Consider the following 17,980-nt stretch of genomic DNA (forward strand, 5'->3'; position numbering starts at 1 on the left):
TGGTATTAAGCTCACTTCAAATTCAATTTCAGAGCACCAGACTTCAAAAAAATAAATTTAAAAGTATCTCACAAAAATATTACTCAAAAGTAACTGTGGTGCTCAACCAAACGATTTTGGATCATTTTTTCAATACCATGCTTGTTTGGAGAGACTAAAAACCAATGTTATCTTGTCATCTGTTCTCCAGATTTTCTTCCCTAGTCATTCCTCTGCCTTTTCTATCACCTTCATTTAAAAGCAATCGAACGTGCTGTCACACACACTAGATTATAACTTCAGGTTCAAAACAAATAATGAGGAACTCTCTGAAAAGAGAGAGAGAGATAAAGTACATCATCACTGACTGCATGCAATGTAAAAAAGGAGGCAACAGAATTGGGCTAGAATATTCTCTTGGGTACCCTCCCTTAATATAAAATTGTAACCAGCCAACAGGTTCTTCCTGGCCACTGCACAGACAGAACCAACTCACGGAAACCACGGCATTGCAATGAAGAGTTTAATTGACACAAGGCCAGACACACCATGTGGGCGACGGAGTTATTACTCAAACCAATCTCCCAGAAAATTCAGAGACTATGGTTTTTCAAGAAGTTTGGTGGGCCAGGGAGTCCGCTTCAGGGCGGGGCCACATGACTGGTGAGAGGGAATGGGGAGGTCCAGGTGAAGCTTTTGGTCCTCAGAAATGCAAACCTGAAAAGACCAATCTCAGTTCCTACAATGGAGATGTTATCTGCAGTAGTAATTGGGGAAGTGGCAAATCTTGTGAATTCTAGAATAATGGCGGGTAATCCTTTAGGCCAACACCTTAGCAGAATTCAGGTTGCTCATCCTCCTAACCTGGTTGTCTTTTATCAGCTGTACAAAGGTGGTTTAGTTTAGGGGAAGAGCTATCATTATTTAAACTATAAAATAAATGTCTTCCAAAGTTAGCTTAGCCTAAGCCCAGGAATTAGATTAAGGGCAGTTGGAAGGTAAAAAGGTAAGATGGGAGTTAGTTAGATAGATCTCCTCACTGTCATAATTTTCTCACTGTTTTAATTTTTGCAAAGGTAGTTTCAGAATTGCAATCTGCAAGCAGACGTGGACTCTGTAATAAATAAGCAATTCTAAATCTCTCTTGCTTCTCCTAAGAGGAATACTACACTCCAAGCCCAGATCTCTCTGAATCCCTCCTGGGGCAGAAACCAGGCCTCAGACTTTGGGCAAAGAGTAGAGAATTACGCATCTGACTCGTGTTCTTTGGAGGCCATCAAGTAGTCATTACCTTCCCTTTCTTCCCCACTATCCCCACCTGGCTCTTACCCAAAGTCCTTCCAGTAAACGTCTATTTCTTACTATTTCCGAAGTCAGAATTTCTCTTTACCAGTGTTTCCTAAACATGCCCAACCATCTGAGTCACCTGGTATGCTCCCTAAAACACAGATTCTCCCAGAAGTCTCTCTTGGAGATTATGAATCAATAGGTCTGGGATGGGGCCCAGGCTGCTCCATTAAAATGCAAATGCCCCAGAGGAGAGATAATAGATTAAGCTCTTGTTTTATTCATTTCATTTATACCTCCTGTCTTTTAGAGACTGAAGTGGCTAGTCACAAGGTGGCCTAAAAGTAACTTCACAAGTTTCACAGTGTGACCAGAGGTATCCCAAGCTGTCACTGTCCCACTGGGTAACCACAGAAGCATTGTGCACCTCAACCTGCCACACAGTGTGAGCAGGAAGGAAGAACTCCAGGCCAGAAATCAAGCAACAGTGGAATCCATTCTCAGCCTCTTCATCATTCACTGTTTGTGAACTTTGTAACTTATTTAAGATTCTGGGCTAATACATTTTTTTAACTATAAAGTGTTGAATTTGATGATCTTGGAGGGTGGCTGCCTACCTTATATGTAGAACAGGTGCATTCATCCTGACCTCTCTTATGAGGCTTCTAGGAAAAAAATTGCTAAATCTGATGGGTAACTATTCCCTTAGGGACCCTTCTCTGAGCAAATGCAAGAATGAAACTCTCTTTTGTCATTTGTTACAGATTAAATTTTGTTCCCCCCAAAAAAAGGCACGTTAAAGTTCTAACCCGCAGTATCTCAGAATGTGACCTCATTTACAAATAGGGTCATTGAAAATGTAATCAAGTTAAGATGAGGTCATACTGAATTAGGGTGAACCTGAATCCAACATTGGGTGTCCTTCTAAGAGGAGGAAAATTTGGACACAGAGACACTAGGAAGATGACCACATAAAGATGGAGGCAGAAATTGGAACGAGGCATCTATAAGCCAAGGAAGATCAACTATGGCCTGCAACCACCAGAAACTAGAAAGAGGCATGGAGGAATTTCCCTAGAGCCTTCAGATAGAGCATGGCCCTACCAACACCTTGATTTTAGACTTCTAACCTCTAGAACTGGGAGAGAATAAATTTATGTTGTTTTAAGCCACTCAACTTGTGATACCTTTATAGCTGCCCTAGGAAACACCAACTACCTAGTAAAATTTAAGCATAGAATTGTGATGCTTAGAACTGTATTTTACTTAGAGCTAATACTCATCTGTTTAAAGATCCCACCTCTTAAAAAAAAAAAAAAAAAAAAAAAAAAAAAAAAAAAACAGAAAAAAAAGGTATTGAGAAAGCAACACATCCTGCCCCTGCCTTCCATTATCACAACTTCCTCTCATTGTGACATTGAAATGAAATGTTAACACACCCTTTCAGCAGTTTACAGACTGTAGGAAAGAGAGAGTGCGCATGTGGAAGTTGAAACATCCAGCATGCTAATTAACTGCAAAAACAGCTTTGTTTAATTTATTAGACTGAAATGAGATTGGATCTTACCTATGTGACTACCAGACAAAATAACGAATGCTGTAGCACACGAAAAGAAATACTCTGGAGTTTGCTTTCATTTTACCCATTATAATTCCGAATTTGTTGTACAGGTCATCCTATTTGTCGTCCAAATGGACTTACTATGGAGGATCTCTGAGGAGTCTTCTATTACACGCACACACCTAAAACCCAGGAACAAAGAATGCTTCCAAGCAGTCAGCCTTGTGTATAACCAGTCTTATTTCAATCATTGTGGAAACAACTAAAATATCACAAATAGACCAGGGAAGTGGAGGAAATATAGTCCTCCATGCTGGACTTTCTATACATCATTGTTTTCTCTCTACTAGTGTTGACTGCTAGTCACCAAATTTTCGAAAGACAGAGAGAAATGAACTATTGCCTTTGCTTCTTGCACTACTGGGCAACTCACTTGCTGAAAAATAAATGTTTCTGTACATCTGGCCTTTCAAATAATATTTGGGGAGTATGCTTTGTAAGACTTTTCTCCAGGAAACAAATAAACATAGGCAGGTGGGACAAAAGAGGTATGGAGGAAGGCAGCGTGATCATAAGGAACATGCTAGAAAGTGGGCAGGACACTTCATACCTCTGTCAGTTTTATATGTGATTCCTTAGGAACACCCTGACTCTTTTTATGTTGGTTACTTGATGAGGGGATTGAGTTCAATCTGCAAAGCATTTATTTTAACCAGCTCTTATGAAAATATTAAAGAATAATAAAATATTATGGTAATAAAAATCCACACTAATCCAATACCTTTACTGTCATTTTCCTTTAGTAAAATGACTTAAATTTCCATCAATGACTTAAATTGAATAATCAAGTGCCCACATTCTGAACGGGATGGTATAAGACATATAGCAGCAAAAAGTCAAAAGTTCAGGGTCTGCAGTTCAGGGAGAAATTGTGCTAGTGAATTTACCCAGGGACACAAAATAATACTTGATTTGACTTTTATTTCTGATCCAGATTTGGCAAACTAGTTCTATTGGTTAGGATTCAGATCAAACAAAAATCATCCCATCAGTACAAATCACAATTAGGCAATTACAGCTTCTAAGGGCATGATTGTTCATATTTATACTGACTGATAGCACAATTAGATCTAATCACATCAGGGGTTCAAAGAGATTAAAGATTTCTATTTTTTTTAAGTGCTTATCACACAAAAGTCATTCTAAGGTCATTTACATTGTTTTTACCTATAAGATAAAATATGTCTGTAGTCTTCTCTATATTTCTTAATACACAGAATAAGTCAAAATAAAAAATCTGCACAAACATGAAGCCTTCATTCTGGGTTCCTGCCACGACTTGACAGAGACACACACAGATAGTCCAGGGTCGTCTGCCATCTCCCATTAATGATCTTTGCCATTTGATTTCTCCTGATGACCTATCCTTTTAGTACAGACATGTTATTTTTGCTGCAAAACACTGGGAATCTTTAAGTACAAAAGAAATAAACACTAGGCGCAGAATGACTCAGTTCTGTATTCATTAAACATAATATTCATCAGTCTTAATCTTCCTTAGTAGGCTGGTTCTTCCTAGGGTGTCTTATGGGAGCTTTTCCTTTCTTGCTAGTTCACCTCCTGAGGCCAACCCTGAGCTGCACCAAATCTTATCGTCTGGGCTTCAGAAACATAAAAATCTTATATGTAAGAAACGTATGCCCACCAAGTAAATTAAGAATGAAACACTTGCTTCAAAGATATTTGAGACTTAACTCCAGCATTTCTCTATCTTGCATGTTCTGTCCAATTGTACCCTCCTTCTGCCCTGGACACACAAGTTTGATCAACATATTATTCAAAAAACCCTTTTATAGACCAGAATTTACCACGCTCTGTCTTCAAAGAACCACACATTCACACGTCAAAGGAATTCTCACTTACCTTATACTTGTCATGTGTCATATCATTTTTAATCAGACAGTAGATGAGAACATGAGCTCAACAACCAGACTGATCTGAATTCAAGTCGCAGCTCTGTCGGTTACAATCTGTGTGACCTCTGGTACCTTACTTAACTAGTCTGCTCCTTGGTTTTCTCATATATAAAGTTAGGATAAATTTACATATTTCTCTTATAGGCCTGTTATAGAGATTCACTGGGATCATGTGAGTAAAGCAGCCAGCACAGTGCCTGATATACAATAAGGCTAATGAATGTTAACAATGATTATTATCATAAATTAAGCATTCAAGTGTGCTCATTAGTATCACCATACTTATCTCATCATCAATATCATTGTTATCATCACCTTCATTATCAAATACTCTATTTGAAATCTATTGTAGGAATTGAATAGAAGACCCACACTTCAAAACAGGGAAATGGGGCACAGAGAGATGTTTCGTCTTCTTCAAGAGTTATCTCTATCTTTTCCTTTGTTTCTGTATAGTTTTGATACATTAAAAAGCCATGCTTTTGTTTATTAAAAGTACCCATTCCTCTCTACTCCTACACAAATTCTTTGTAATAAATAATTACATTTAAAACCAACATTATGAAAACCAACATTATGGGATGACACTAGATATGGATGCTCTCATTGGCTAGAAATTTCTGCTATACGGGGAGGGCGGATGAGATTGAAGAAAGGGCCTGTGTACTCCTTCCCTACTGTGAAACAGAGCAGCTTATCATGGAAGACTATGAGAGGGAGAGTCTATTAAGCCCCAGCCCCAGATGAATTTAGAAGAGTTGGGAATGGTATTTGGAACAGGCTATCGAACACTGGGGAGATAGCCATGAAGTGTTCTTCGAGTTTTTCTGGAGTTACATTCCACTGGCAATACTGAAAGACTCAGGGATACCTTCCTGAAATTGGCATCCCCAAAGCAGGGAGAAATTTAAAAATTAGAAACTCTGCCTTAAGATTTCCCTCTGGAATGGGAGTCAAGATAAGCAGAGGAGGACATGGAGTAAAAATATATGAGGCAGTTTAGAGAGGAGAATGAATTTCCTGAGTAATTCATCTGTAACTGTGCAGCATTGTTAAAACTTCATGTGATGACTATATAGGGCATTCCAACCTTCCGAATTTCCACTTCTCACCTTGTTCAGGACTCTGGGACTCTGAAGCTAAAGATCCCCCTAAAAATGACTGAGAGATACACATACAAACATTAGCCCACCTCAATTTCTACTTGATTAATAACAGTATTGAGCCTCCTTTGCTTAAAAAGAGCAAATCTAACATCTACGAGAAAATAGTGGTGTCCAAAATAAGTGAATCATTGTTTTAAAAAAATGATGGAATATCTCCTTTTAAAATAGGATTACTCCAAAAATCAGAAGAAATTTTTAGAGAATATTAGATTACCTTCCAAAAGGGTTCAAGAAGCCATGGCATCTCTGTAGCTGGGAAATACTCACAAAGAAAGACTTAAAAAATGTCCGAGTGAGGTCAACAAACATAATGCCAGACTAACAAGTGGATGATGTCAGTAAGAAATATATGCAAAAAATGAATGAGTGATGGAGAAGATAAACTCAACGAGTTCTCCCAGAATTAACAGAAGATAAAGACATGAACAAAAGGAGGGAAATGATAAGATACAAAAGGAATAATTTTAGAAGATGTTATTATAAGAGTATGCATCAGAAAACAAAATAATATAATCAAAATCAGAGAAATAACAAAAAAAGTTTCCAATATGAAATTTATACTGGCATAGAATTTTGAGCAAATTTTTGAATGCTTAGGAAAAACTTCATGAAAAGAAACCAGACAACTAGACTTAAACAAGCTTAATCAGGTAGAAAAATCAAATTTCAGAGATGAAAGAAGCCCACAAGTACCCTGAAGAATATTAATTCTTCACAAAGGAATAAAAGTCAGCATGATTAGATGATTCACAAAAGAAAAAAAAATCGGCCTGGCCATGCATTTGTTTTCTCTAATAAAAAACACTAGAAGACACAGGAGTAGTACAATTTCTAGAACTCTGCAGAAAAAAAAAAAAAATACGCTATCCAAAAATTCCGTAACTATTTTTGTTCTAATTCATGTGCAAAAGCAGCAAAAAAGGTGTTCTTAGACATGCTAGAACTCAAAAATGAATTTTCACACTATGTGTCATTTCTAAATGAGCTTTTGAAGATATTTTCCTCAACAGTCTAAAGAGTAAGATGGGCACCATGGCTCATGCCTGTAATCCCAGCCCTTTGGGAGGCCAAGGCAAGAGGATTACTTGACCCTAGGATTTTGAGATCAATCTGAGCAACCTGGTGAAAGCCTGTCTGTACAAAAAAGTAGAAAAACTTAGCTGTGCATGGTGGTGTGCACTCTAGTAACAACTACTAAGGAGGCCAGGGCGGGAGGGTGGCTTGAGGCCTGAAGTTTAAAGCTGCAGTGAGCTATGATTGTGCCATTGCACACTAGTCTGGGTGACAGACCCTACCTCTATAAAAAATAAACAAAATTAGCCACAACTGGTGGTGCACACCTATAGTCCTAGTTACTTAGGAGGCTGAGGCAGGAGGATCACCTAAGTCCAGAAGTTCAAGGCTGCAATGAGCTATGATCACATCTTTGACTCCCGCCTGAATGACAGAGCACGAACTTGTCTCTAAATAAATAGCAAACATTTACAATTGAGATCACTGAAATGGCATTTTGAATCAGTAAAGAGACTTACTTACAATCCAAGATAGTGTCTGGGTAGCATTCTCCAAATCATTTTTTCCAACTAACCAGTAAGTACTTACAAAGGCACACCCATGAGAAAAAAGAAATGAAGCTCTCAAAAACTCTGAAATCTAACACTGACAGATAATCCAAAGCCAAAATACAGGGCAAATGGAAATTAATCATAAGACAGTAGTAGTTAAATTGAGGAAAATCCTACTTAGAATTCTATTCCTGGTTTCACACAGCATTACTACATGAAATAAAAACAGATGAACAAAAAATATAAATATGTCCCCATACTCAAGGATCCAATGCCTGTACTAGTCAGAAATCAGGTTAATTATTTTTCTCCACATCTTAGATGGTGCTGTGTTAGGCAAAAAGTGTAGTTTTTCATATAAACCATTGCATGATTTATTTCCCATATCTTTCCACATAGAATAAGGTTCTGTGAAGTCTAGAAAATAGAGAAAAGAGCTTTCAGAGAGGGGCGTACTTTCCTTTAAGAAGACAGCAGTATATGCAGAGGGAAAAAACAACATTCTAATAACAATACACATTCTCAAGAAGTAGAGGTTTTCAAACACTCATAAGATAAAACTATAGTAGAACAAGAGAGCACTAGGAGATTTGCTTACAAATGAGAATTAAACTGGGAACTATGCAAACCAACCAGCCTTTCTATTACAGATTTAAAGTACAAATTCCAAGATCACATCACTAGACAGAATGTGACCAAGGGCCACACACTCACCCATTCCAATGAAAAATAAGTATATAGAATCTTTTCTTGTCAAAAATATATTTTGCCAATCTTTGATTGGCAAAATATAAAATCATAACAAATAAATACAATCGGGTAAGTTAAATATAGTCACTTCCAAAAAAAGTAAATGAAGTAGATCTCCAAAAGTTTTCAGAAGGGGATTTTAGGAAACTACATGCTATTCTCTAAAGAACACGGAATTATGAGCTTTTTTATGAATGAGATGATAATGGAACAAGATTTTTATAAGCAATCAGAAAGATTAGTTGAGATTAAAAAACATAAAACAAGAAACCCAAGAAAACGAAACATGAAATAAATAATTTCTTAATTTAATCTACATGGAGTGTAATGGAAAACCTAAAAGGAGAAGAAATTCAAATTAAAACTGTGAGAATCAAACTTAAGAAGACATGTCAGCATACAAAAAAAAGGTATAAACAGATTAAAATAATTGGAGGAATATGGACAATATAGAAGATGAAGAAAAAGGAGATATCATATGGATAAGAGTTGTTTCTGAAAAAGCCAACAAAAAGGAATATAAGTGAATCATTAGAAGAAAATCTAAATTTACAGAAATTCAGTATATACAAATAAAAAATATTTCTATCCCAAGAATAACCAATAAGAAGAAATGTTATTTCTAATGACATTGCGATAACATTTTTGAATAGTAATAACAATGATAATGATAGAATTCATTATTTAGCCACCTCGATCCCACTACCCAAATGGTTGCCTCTGAAGAAATAAAAACAAACAAAACCCAGCTTGAACTCTTAACTTGCCTTCTACAAGATTATTTGCTGGAAATTGGCCTGGCATGTAACCTCACGTAATCAAGCCTGTAATCCCATCACTTAAGGAAGTGGAGATGGGAGGATTACTTGAGGTCTGGAGTTCAAAACCAGCCTGAGAAACAGAGGGAGACCCTACCTCTACAAAAACAAAATTAATTAGAATGATGCACTCAGGAGGCTGAGGCAGGAGGGACACTTGAATCTGGGAGTTCAAGGACACAGTGAGCTGTGATCACACCACTGTACTCCAGCCTGGGCAACACAGCAAAACTCTGTCTCTAAAAAAGTAAAAAAAAAACCAAAACCTCAGAATTAAATGGAGCAAAAATCAAGCTATTTTTTAAGTTCAAAGTTTTAAAAAAATGTTAGCTGTGCAACAGCTCAGAAAACATACTTCTCTTTAAAGAAATTACTCAACGACATACTCCAACGGACTGAGAGGATAGAACTAACAGAGCACTTTAAGACCAGTTAAAAATACATATTAAACCTAAAAAAAATGGACATAAAATTGAATGCAAAGCAAAATATATCCCCAAAGAGAAGATATATAATATAAAAATAATATCATGGGTAAAATTATCAGTATCTAAATTACAAAAGAGAATCAGTGTAAAAGATAGAATTCAGAGAAGGGAATGAATGATGTGGTACTGGAGAAAGAAAAATAAAAGTGTCCTAAACTTTTTATGTCAAGGGGGAACACCCCCCCAAAAAAACCTTGGAGCATCATGTTAAGCATAGTTGAAAACTTTTGAGTAACCACTCGTGGAATGGAAACAAAATATGTTTCCCAAACAAGTTTAGCAATATAACAGCAAAGAAGCTAGAAGGACATAAAGAAACTTTAAGGAGGCATTTATTTAATACATAAATTTATTTTATAATAATAAATAGTATTCATTTAATATAAATGCTTCAAAACAGAAACATTTAATATAAATAAAAAATACAGAATTAACACTAACTATAGCAAATATAAAAAATGTATGTCTATCCCAAACATCAGAAGTGACCTTATTTGGAAAGAGGATCTTTGCAGATATGATAAGCTAAGACAAATTCATATTAAATTATCAGATATAAGCAGGGTGCAGTGGTGCATGCCTATAGTCCCAACTACTCAGGAGGCTGAGGCAGGAGGATAACTTGAGTGCAGGAGTACTTGAGTCCAGCCTGATCAAGACTATCTCCAATATACGTGTGTGTGTGTGTGTGTGTGTGTGTGTAAACTACAACTATATGTATTTCTAATATAAATATATGTATTACATATATATTTAAGCTACAACTTTGATATTAGAAAAATAGGCATTATATACATTTCCCAATAAAGAGGCAAATACTCTCTTATTTGATTACAAAATTGGGGGAATGGGGAGTCAAATCTTTTTTTATTGCTTTACTTTAAGTTCTGGAATACATGTGCAGAATGCACAGGTTTTTTACATAGGTATACATGTGCCATGGTGGTTTGCTGCACCTATCAACCCATCGTCTAAGTTTTAAGTCCCACATGCATTAGGTACTTGTTCTAATGCTCCCCTTCCCCTTTTCCCCCACCCCACAACAGGCCCCTGTGTGTGATGTTCCCCTCCCTGTGTCCAAGTGTTCTCATTGTTCAACTCCCACTTATAAGTGAGAACACGCAGTGTTTGGGTTTCTGTTGCTGTGTTACTTTGCTGAGAATGATGGCTTCCAGCTTCATCTATGTCCCTGCAAAGGATATGAATTCATTCTTTTTATGGCTGCATAGTATTCTATGGTGTACATGTGCCACATTTTCTTTATCCAGTCTATCACTGATGGGCATTTGGGTTGGTTTCAAGTCTTTGTTATTGTATATAGTGCTGTAGTAAACATACATGAGCACGTGTCTTCATAGTAAAATTTATAATCCTTTGGGTATATATCTAGTAATGGGATTGCTGGGTCAAATGGTATTTCTGGTTCTAGATCCTTAAGGAATCACTACACTGTCTTCCACAATGGTTGAACTAATTTACACCCCAACAGTGTGAAAGTGTTTCTATTTCTTGGGGAGTCAAGTCTTACATTTACAATAGAAGCAACTAAAATATACTGATACAAAATGATGCTTGAAGAAAAGAAGAATGGACTTAGGTTTTTCAGCAAAAGAAAAAATATAAAACTGGTCAAATATTAATATCAGATCAATAAATACTATATGAAATACAACCAATTATAATATGAAAAAATGATTCTAATAATGATACAATCACCATCTACCAGTTCCTTGGCTGGTAGATGAGTCATTCCTATCTCTTCCACCATCTTCACATGGTGTTTCTATCTATATGGGGCTCTGTGTCTTTCTCTGTTTTCACTGGCCTATTAAAAAGATATCAGTCATTGGATTTAGGGCAGATTCTAATCCGTTATAACCGCATCTTAACTATAGTTATGCTTCACTTAACAACAGGGATATGTTCTGAGAAATGTGTCTCAGGTGATTTCGTCATTGGGTGAACAGCATAGAGTGAACTTACACAAACCTAGATAGTGTAGCCTACTGCACAGGTAGGCTATGTGGTAGAGCCTATTGCTTCTAGGCTACAAACTGGTACAGCATGTTACTGTACTAAATACTGTAGGCAATTGTAACAAAATGGGAAGTGTTTGTGAATCTAAACATAACTAAACATAGAAAAGGTACAGTAAAAATAAACAGTAAAACATAGTACACTTGTATAGGCCACTTACATTATGTGCAAGCTCCATGAATGGAGCTTACAAGACTGGAAGTTGCTGTGGGTGAGTGAGTGACAGAGTGATGAGTAAATGCGGAGCCTAGGACTTAACTGTAGACTTTATAAATACTATACCCTTAGGCTCGACCAGATTTATAGAAAATATTTTTCTTCCTTAAATAACAATTTAAACTTAATTTACTATAACTTTTCAACTTTATACATTTTCAAATTTTCTAAACTTTTTGACTCATAACACACAAACACATCTTACAGCTGTACAAAAATATTGTCTTTCTTTACATTCTTATTTGATTAGCTCTTTTAAGATTTTTTTTCCTTTACTTTTTAAACTTTATTATTAAAAACGAAGACACAAACACTCATATTAGCCTAGTCCCATACAGGGTCAGGATCACCAGTAACACTGCCTTGCACCTCCACATGGGTAAAACACACATGGTGCCGTCATCTCCTATGATAACAACAGCTTCTTCTGGACACTCCTGAAGGACCTACCTGAGGCTTTTCTTGAAAAGGTGTCACTCTTTTCAGGAATAATATGTTCATCATGGTTTCTTAGTTTGTTTCCTTTTTTCATCGTAGATTATCTGCCTGGGAGCAGATAATGCACCATGAACATGTCTCTCTACTAATGAAAACCTTTTGGTGTTGGAGTCCATATTTTCAAATTTTTTAAGAAGCTTGTTGACATCTGCAAAAGCTTCTGCTAAACACTTCGCTGTGAATTTTCTTGGGAGCTCTTCTTTTTCTTCTCTTGCAATTTCCTTTCCTCTTGCCTCTTCTTCAGCTATGCATTCCCATTCCATTGTAATCTTAGGGAACCACCGTCATATATGCATTCGTCATTGACTGGAACATCATTATGAGGTTCATGACTATTTATAAGAGGACTTTGCTCCGAAGAGACACAAGAATCCACTCCGTGCGCCACAATACTCAAATGTTCCCATCATTAACCCCATTCTGCAGAAGAGGAATCTTTAAGATGAATCCAGACAATACATCGCCTAACCTTTACTTAGCTGATAATCAAGGTGGGGAGGGAAGCCAAGACTCTGATCACCTGTCTTGTAACAGTTTTAAAGCAGCATCCCACTGCATATTAAACATCTCTATTGTACTGAAGTTCAGGAAACTAATTGGAATCATTCTGGCTTTTGTGACTCATAAACTTAATGCTCTTTCAGTATCATTTTGACTGAGCAGATTTTCTAACCACAGTTTAATAGCAAAAGGCATTTAAATAACCATCTCAAAAGTCTTTCCAACATCTCCAATTAAAGTAAAATAAATTGGCTCTTAAAATTAGAGGCTCAGCTTTTACAGGCTATGAGATATCTCATTGGTTTCTGATATCCTAACTATGAAGGAAAATTACAATTACTAATACTCCATATTCATCTTGCTCCTAGCGTATTAAAATATTTCTACTACAACTGAAGCAACCTGCCTGGTCACGTACTTTAACTTAGATCATCCTCTGGTGGTTTGGCTTGGCTTTTATTCATTTTTCAATTCGTTATTTTAGCTCTTATTAGGTCTCTGGGTAAAGCTATGAGATTTGGAGTTTTTTTAAATCTCTGCAGTGATCAAGATTTTCACACTGCCATCATAAGTTGATACTCATTCAAATCTAAGCTTTGTTATAACAAACAAGAGACAAGTCTCCTCCATATCTTTATATTCTAAAAATTAAACAATCAGATCACTTCATGGTATCTCTGTGATCGTTTTGTGCTTGGAATTTATTAAATGGATATAGTCCGTGATCCAAAATCAACTTTTTAACAAAGACATCTCACTGATAGACCAACAGGCTTGAGCTTTGATCCAGGAGACCCTATTTGATTATGCCTATGCTTACTCCAAGTTTACCTCAGTCAATATTTGTTTTTTTCTTTTAAAGAATATAAGTTGAGTACTTTCTTAAAACTTTGAAAATAAAATAATTATTTATTATTATTTCCAGCACAAACCATTTCCAGCCACATTTCATCGAAGCTATCTGCCACCTTTAAGCTCTCCTAGGGTATAACCTCTGTACATGGAATGACTAGGAATTAGAAGTCATTTGAAAATAAAAGAAACTCCACACTGAGTTCTGTCTCTGTATGCATTTTTTGCCAGATTCAACCCAGATTGGTTTCCCTGCTGCTTCTATAGCCTCTTCCCTATATGATCCAACATTGAGTTTGTGATTCCCTCTTCTTCTTTATTATTTTTCCCCTAGGTTTTTTTTTTTGAGATGGAGTCTCACTCTGTTGCCAGGCTGGAGTGCAGTGGTACGACCTCAGTTCACTGCAACCTCCACCTCCTGGGTTCAAGTGATTCTCCTTCCTCAGCCTCCTGAGTAGCTAAGACTACAGATGCCCACTACCACATCCAACTAATTTTTGTATTTTTGGTAGAGACAAGGTTTCACCATGTTGGCCAGGATGATCTCCATCTCTTGCCTTCATGATCTGCCCATCTCAGCCTCCCAAAGTGCTAAGATTACAGGCTCTTTTCCCAGGTTTTTACTTAGCTCTTATTTTTTCTTCCCTTGTATTGTTTCCTACAGGCTGCTTATAATTCTTGACTGGTTTGACCTCTCAAGTTTCCACCATTTGGACATAGACTTTTACTTACGACCCAGTCATGTCCATGAACCTCTTCCTGCTCCAGCACTTCTGGATGCATGGACACTCTGACAGAAGGCCAGAGCCAGGATCTAGCTCTGCTATTCATTTTCCATTTATTTCTTCTGTATCAGCATTTTCTAATTCTTTTCCATCTTTTAAAGTTCCTTAAAGATAGGTTCCTACATTGTACAATTTCCAGCAGTATAATGAGATAGATAACATAGATTATTGACAGATGATGGATGGATAAATGATAGATAGACAATAGACAGACATAATAGAGATAGATATAGTATAGAGAGAGTCATAGATCATTGATAGATGATGGATAGTTAAATGATAGGTAGGAGATAGATGGTAGATAGATAGATAGATAGATAGATGATAGATAGATAGATAGATAGATAGATAGATAGATAGATAGATGATAGATAGATACATAGACAGATAAATAGATGATTGGTAGATAACTGATAGAATGAGTTTTTTGGTTTTATCTGCTCAAAAATTAGTAACTTTGCTTTTCTGTTTCCTTTTCTCAGTCTCCTCCTTTTCTTTCACTTTATAGGCATAATTCTCAGAATTTCCCAAAATCTCTCTATTAAGCAAGAGAATTCTCACTGAAAAAGAACCAATTATCTTTTCTTTGAACTCGCTGTGATTCTGGAATCTGGAAACTATGGTTTAACCTCTCCACACTACTCCTGGGAGGTCATAAAAGAAAAATTAAAGTCAACTCTGGAGGCCTGCAAGAAATACTCACATAGAACATTTACAAGACTAAGTACATTACAAGGGCTTCAGATTTTGTGTAACCTCTATCTTTTAGAAGTAAACAACTCACAGGCACCTCAGTCTGCACACATATGCCTCATTCAGTTTTGAAATAAGTATCCTGCTTTGACATTTTATTAATATATGCATAGTATCATAACAGCAAGGATCACGAAAAAAAAAGATCATCACCGCCTGAAGCCAGCCCACGGGGACCTGGATATATTACCAGCACCATGGTAAACCCCAGTAGGCAGGCACCATAATCTGACACATAACATCTATATTATACTTGGGTTCATTCACACAGTTCACTTTTGTTATATCTGAGCTGCTAATCCAAGACCAACCAGGAGAAGGCAGTACAGGCTAAACAACTAAACCTTTAAATTTTATGTAAAGTGTATAAGAAAAAGCGTAATGGGGACTCTCACCTCCCCTTCCCTCCCCTTCCCTCCCCTCCCCTCTCCTCTCCTCATCCCTCTCTCTCTCTCTCTCTTTTCCTCTTTAAAAGATAGGATCTTTCCCTGTTCCCCAGGCTGGAGTGCAGTGGTGCATCATAGCTCACTGCAGCCTTGAACTCCTGGGATCAAGTGATCCTTCTGCCTCACTCAGCCTCCTCAGTAGCTGGGATGACCGATGCACAACACCATGCCCAGTTGATATACTGATTGATTAACTGATTGATTGAGATGGAGTCTTACTCTGTTGCCCAAGCTGGTCTCAAACTCCTGGCCTCAGGTGATCCTGCCTGGTGATCCTTTACGGCAAAAACCTCTGCCTTCTCCAACACTGTCACCATCTATAGCACATTTTAACTCTCACTTACCTCCATATCTCCCTTTTCTTTCTCCTTCTACCAACTTCACCATTCATCTGTATATATTAAAATCCATACAATATATAAACTTAAAAATCTAAATTTTAAAGTTTCCCAATTCTGCCTTAAATTTCCTGACTTACTTCTTCAACATTATTACCTAAGGCAAACTTGCATTTTTAAATAGCATTTTCATGAGTGAATGAGGCTTTTATATTACAAGATATACTTGTCATGAACCTTGAAGACCACTTGCTTTATAGCCCAAATACAAAAAGATTTTATACATTTAAAATAGGGTAATTTCTTGCTGAATATGGAACTTTCTTCTCTAAGGACACTATAAAGTGAAAGCTGCTTGCTAAAAGCCAGAAGGAAGATTCTAATTAGAACCTCAGCCTCTGGCAAGCTGGGAATCCATTACCCCACCTGCTACCTCTTCCAGCTGGCAGAGAAGCATCTCCTCTGTTCTGCAGGACCCCGGAGAGAAAGAACCAAGTTACTACTTGGACATTTAGACAAGGACAATTTTTCCATTGAACAAAGTAGTGGGAGCTTCATTAATCATTAAGTCGTATTTCCAAGCTTTCTTATTTGCATAGTTGGGTTTCCTGGGGAAATCATCACCAGCCTACTGCAAGCAAAAGTGTGACATTACCAGTTTGGGCCTTATGGCTTCAGTCTGCAATTTGCACTTTAATGCCACCTTTTTCCATTTCCCCAAGTGCACAGGGTCTCCACACTGACCCTCACTGGCCTCAGAAAATCTCCTTTGTACCTTGCCTTCCTCTGTACTTACCTTTCATTCTCTTCTCCAGCAGAAACTTATCTTTAGTTAAATCTCTCAATGTGAACAGTATCAGCGTTTCTGAATCTTTGAACTCACAATCTCATTTGCCTATTTAAAACCACAGTAGAGTTATAAGGGGTTTTTAAAAATATGTTTCACTGCTAGCTAGCACTTAAACCTTAATTATCTGTATATTAACTGGATCTCCAAATCCAGTTAATGGGCTAAAGCAAACAGGAGACTTGAGACTTCCTTTTGCCTGTTAAGCTATAAGGCCTAACCTAGAGGCAATCTTTCCCTTCCTTCAGGCCCACTCAACTGTCAGAGTTACCAAGGTCTTATCATACCCATTTTTAGAAAAGTGAGAGCCCAGAAATAAACTCATATATATACACTCAACCAATCTTTGACAACGCTAGCAAGAATACACAATGGAACAAGTATAATTGCTACAATAAATGGCATTAGGAAAACTGGATATCCACATGCAAAAAAATTAAGTTGGATCCTTATGTTACACCATATTCAAAAATTAGCACGAAATAAGTTAAAGACGTAAACGTAAGACCTGAAACCATAAAACTCCAAGAAGAAAAGGCAGGGAAGAACCTTTCTGATGCTGGTCTGGGTTATGATTTTTTTGGATATAACCCCAATAGCACAGGCAACAAAAACAAAAATAAACAAGTGAGACTACATCAAACTAAAAAGCTTTTGAAAAGCAAAGGAAGCAACCAACAGAGCGAAGAGTCAACGTACTAATGAGAGAAAACATTTCTAAACCGTATGTCTGATAAGAAGTTAATATCCAAAATATAAAAGAAACTCATAAAATGCATAGAATTAATAGCAAAAATTAAATAAACTAATTAAAAAATGGACAGAGGAGGGCCGGGCGTGGTGGCTCACACCTGTAATCCCAGCACTTTGGGAGGCCGAGGCAGGTGGATCACGAGGTCAAGAGATCGAGACCATCCTGGTCAACATGGTGAAACCCCGTCTCTACTAAAAATACAAAAAATTAGCTGGGCGTGGTGGCGCGTGCCTGTAATCCCAGCTACTCAGGAGGCTGAGGCAGAATTGCCTGAACCCAGGAAGCGGAGGTTGCGGTGAGCCGAGATCACGCCATTGCACTCCAGCCTGGGTAACAAGAGCAAAACTCCGTCTCAAAAAAAAA

Source organism: Aotus nancymaae, unplaced genomic scaffold (assembly GCF_030222135.1).
Source record: "Aotus nancymaae isolate 86718 unplaced genomic scaffold, 86718_ANA_hifiasm-v0.15.2.pri h1tg000079l, whole genome shotgun sequence".
NCBI lineage: Eukaryota > Metazoa > Chordata > Mammalia > Primates > Aotidae > Aotus > Aotus nancymaae.